We start from the raw sequence: 4700 nt of genomic DNA, 5'->3' as shown, positions 1-4700 counted from the left end.
ATTCTAGGTACCTCATTTAAGTGGAATCAATGACATTTGACATCTGTGTCTGGCTCCTTTCACTACATATGTTTCAAGATTCATCTACACTATAGCATATAGAAAAATCAAGATTTCTCCCTTTTAAGTTACTGAAAATATGCAGTGTTCTTAATATTAGCAAATATTAGTTAAGATAACTTAAATAGTTCAGTTATGCAGCTTAAATTTGAGCTGTGGCTTATATTACACATGTTGTTTGTATACATTGCTTCTAATTATCTTATATGGCTTAAAAATCCTACCTCTAAAAGAAATTCAGAAAATTCACCTGATGTAGGTACTTTGACCCCCCCCCCCCGGAGAAATGTACATTTGTATCATGCATTTTGACCAATGCTCCAATATAAGGAAGTTGTCTACTCAGTAAGTCCCGTCTGACTCTTTTGTGACCCCTTGGATTGTAACCTCCAGGTTCCTCTGTCCATGGAATTTCCCAGGCAGCTATACTGGAGTGGGTTGGCATTTCCTTCTCCAGGGGATCTTCCCAACCCAGGGATCAAACCTGTGTCTCCTGCATTGGCAGGTGAATTCTTTATCGCTGAGTCACCAGGGACGCCCATAAGGAAGTACTACTTTTTTTCATTTATTTTTATTAGTTGGATGCTAATTACTTTACAACATTGTAGTGGTTTTTGTCCTACATTGACATGAATCAGCCATTGTTTACATGTATTCCCCATCCCGATCCCCCCTCCCACCTCCCTCTCCACCTCATTCCTCTGGGTCTTCCCAGTGCACCAGGTCCGAGCGCTTGTCTCATGCATTCAGCCTGGGCTGGTGATCTGTTTCACCCTAGATAATATACATGTCTCGATGCTGTTCTCTTGAAACATCCCACCCTCGCCTTCTCCCACAGAGTCCAAAATTCTGTTCTGTACATCTGTGTCTCTTTTTCTGTTTTGCATATAGGGTTATCATTACCATCTTTCTAAATTCCATATATATGCATTAGTATACTGTATTGGTCTTTATCTTTCTGGCTTACTTCACTCTGTATCATGGGCTCCAGTTTCATCCATCTCATTAGATTCAAATGAATTCTTTTTAATGGCTGAGTAATATTCCATGGTGTATATATACCACAGCTTCCTTATCCATTCATCTGTTGATGGGCATCTAGGTTGCTTCCATGTCCTGGCTATTATAAATAGTGCTTCGAAGAACATTGGGGTGCACATGTCTCTTTCAGATCTGGTTTCCTCAGTGTGTATGCCCAGAAGTGGGATTGCTGGGTCATATGGCAGTTCTATTTCCAGTTTTAAAGAAATGTCCACACTGTTCTCCATAGCGGCTGTACTAGTTTGCCTTCCCACCAACAGTGTAAGAGGGTTCCCTTTTCTCCACACCCTCTCCAGCATTTATTGCTTGTAGACTTTTGGATAGCAGCCATCCTGACTGGCGTGTAATGGTACCTCAATTGAGGTTTTGATTTGCATTTCTCTGATAATGAGTGGTGTTGAGCATCTCTTCATGTGTTTGTTAGCCATCTGTATGCCTTCTTTGGAGAAATGTCTGTTTAGTTCTTTGGCCCATTTTTTGATTGGGCCTTTTATTTTTCTGGAATTGAGCTGCAGGAGTTGCTTGTATATTTTTGAGATTAATCCTTTGTTGCTTCATTTGCTATTATTTTCTCCCAATCTGAGGGTTATCTTTTCATCTTGCTTATAGTTTCCTTTGTTGTGCAAAAGCTTTTAACTTTCATTAGGCCCCATTTGTTTATTTTTGCTTTTATTTCCAATATTCTGGGAGGTGGGTCATAGAGGATCCTGCTGTGATTTATGTCAGAGAGTGTTTTGCCTATGTTCTCTAGGAGTTTTATAGTTTCTGGTCTTACATTTAGATCTTTAATCCATTTTGAGTTTATTTTTGTGCATGGTGTTAGAAAGTGTTCTAGCTTCATTCTTTTACAAGTGGTTGACCAGTTTTCCCAGCACCACTTGTTAAAGAGGTTGTCTTTTTTTCATTGTATATTCTTGCTTCCTTTGTTGAAGATAAGGTGTCCATAGGTTCATGGATTTATCTCTGGGCTTTCTATTCTGTTCCATTGATCTATATTTCTGTCTTTGTGCCAGTACCATACTGTCTTGATGACTGTGGCTTTGTAATAGAGTCTGAAGTCAGGCAGGTTGATTCCTCCAGTTCCATTCTTCTTTCTCAGGATTACTTTGGCTATTCGAGGTTTTTTGTATTTCCATACAAATTGTGAAATTATTTGTTCTAGTTCTGTGAAAAATACCGTTGGTAGCTTGATAGGTATTGCATTGAATCTGTAGATTGCTTTGGGTAGTATAGCCATTTTGACAATACTGATTCTTCCAATCCATGAACATGGTATATTTCTCCATCTGTTTGTGTCCTCTTTGATTTCTTTCATCAGTGTTTTATAGTTTTCTATGTATATGTCTTTTGTTTCTTTAGGTAGATATACTCCAAAGTATTTTATTCCTTTTGTTGCAGGGGTGAATGGTATTGTTTCCTTAATTTCTCTTTGTTTTCTCATTGTTAGTGTATAGGAATGCAAGGGATTTCTGTGTATTAATTTTATATCCTACAACTTTACTATATTTATTGATTAGCTCTGGTAATTTTCTGGTAGAGTCTTTAGGGTTTTCTATGTAGAGGATCATGTCTTCTGTGAACAGCAAGAGTTTTACTCCTTTTCCTATCTGGATTCCTTTTACTTCTTTTTCTGCTCTGATTGCTGTGGCCAAAACTTCCGAAACTATGTTGAATAGTAGTGGTAAGAGTGGGCACCCTTGTCTTGTTCCTGATTTCAGGGGAAATGCTTTCAATTTTTAAAAATCCATCTCATAAGAGAAGTCAGGAAGATCCCCTGGAGGAGGGCATGGCAACCCACTCCAGTATGCTTGCCTGGAGAATCCCATGGACAGAGGAACCTGGTGGGCTACGGTCCAAAGGGTCACAAAGAGCGGGACAGGACTGAAGCAACTTACCACGCATGCAGTGGTTATGAGTATGCAACCATGTGAATGTAATTACTGCCACTGAATTGTATCCTCGCAAATGATTAAACTATCATATGGTATGTATGCCACTGCTGCTGCCAAGTCGCTTCAGTCGTGTCGGACTCTGTGCGACCCCATAGACTGCAGCCCACCAGGCTCCCCTGTCCCTGGGATTCTCCAGGCAAGAACACTGGAGTTGGTTACCATTTCCTTCTCCAATGCAGGAAAGTGAAAAGTGAAAGTGAAGCCGCTCAGTCGTGTCCGACTCTTAGCCACCCCATGGACTGCAGCCTACCAGGCTCATCTGTCCATGGGATTCTCCAGGCAAGAGTACTGGAGTGGGGTGCCATTGCCTTCTCCGATGGTATGTATATTTTACCACAATAAAATAACAAAAAAGAAGTGGGTGGAGGGAGGCATGTGAGCTGGTTGAAATTTTATAAAAATGGTCAGGGAAGGTGTCACCGCAAAGGTGACCTTTAGGTAAAGCCCTAAAGGATGTGGAGGGTCAGGTGGATAACTGAGGGGAAAGTGTCCCCAAAATAGTGAAGGCAAGGGGCCTGAAGCTGGGAGGGTGAGAGTCATTGCCGATCGCTGAGGTGTCCAGTTGAGTAAGCCACGGGGTGAGTACAGAGGTTCAGAGAGGGATCAGGCCACACTGTAAGAATTTTGACTTCTGCTGGGAAAGGGAGTCTTGGGAAAGTTTTGAGCAGAGGGTCGGGATCCAGCTTGGGTTGTAACAAGATCCGTGGAACAAAGCATCCCTGGGTACCTAACCTGCCTCCCAGGGAGTCTCCTCAGAAGCTCTTCGCTCCCCAGGATGCATTTCCCCTAGCCGCCACCGGGGGGCAACAGAGCCGCGTGAGCGCCTCGCGTTCCCGGAGCCTGGCCTCGCCCGCCCCGCCCTCGGCGCAGGTGGCCCGGTCTCTAGGAATCCTTAGGCGGAAACCCGTCCCTAGTCCCTTGCCTCCGCTCGGCCCCTTTAAGAGCCATAGTTTCCGGAGGCCTGACCCGGGGCGATGGACGCCCGGAGGCCAAACCAAGACTTAGGAATGGGGGGTGGGGGGTGTAGAGGCGGAGAAAACTTCCAAAGTAGAATTCCAACTTTTCCTGGGCTCGATTCCCCTCGGGCGTCCCCTAAAGGCGGCAGACTTCCTTTCCAAGAACGTGGCTCGGTTGTTCATATCACCTAAGTGGAAGGCGCGAGAGGGCTGCGGCGCCTCCGTCCCCCGGGACGGGAGGACCCCCAGGGCTAGTGGCAAAGTCAAGCACGGCAACTGACAAGCCTCTTCCAGCCCGAAGCTCGCTCAGACTCGCCCCTCCCCGCAGGGTGTACCTAGGCGGGTCCATCGCCAGCCGAGGAGAGGGGTGTGGGAAGAGAGGGAACAGGTGCGCGGCGCGTCCCGCCTCTCTCAACAGGTGAATCAACGCAGTTGAGTCTCTGTTCTCGTGATTCACACTCTGCTCGGCGTGACCGAAGCAGGAGAGGGCCGGACCGCGATCCCTGGTCTTCTACTGCCCTCCCGGCGGGCTGGTCACTTGGTTCCAACCCTCTGGGCCGGAGCGCACCTGGGTCAGCCCACTTCCGGGGAGGGAGGTGGGGGAGCCCCTCCCCGCCGCCCACCCCCTAGCCCTGCCCTCCGCTCTCACCCTGTGTACCTGGGCCGATCCATTCCCCGGAGGCACGGGGGG

Source organism: Dama dama, chromosome 4, assembly GCF_033118175.1.
Source record: "Dama dama isolate Ldn47 chromosome 4, ASM3311817v1, whole genome shotgun sequence".
NCBI classification, from domain to species: Eukaryota; Metazoa; Chordata; class Mammalia; order Artiodactyla; family Cervidae; genus Dama; species Dama dama.
The sequence above is the reverse complement of the archived record's forward strand: the minus strand, read 5'-3'. Positions refer to the sequence as shown.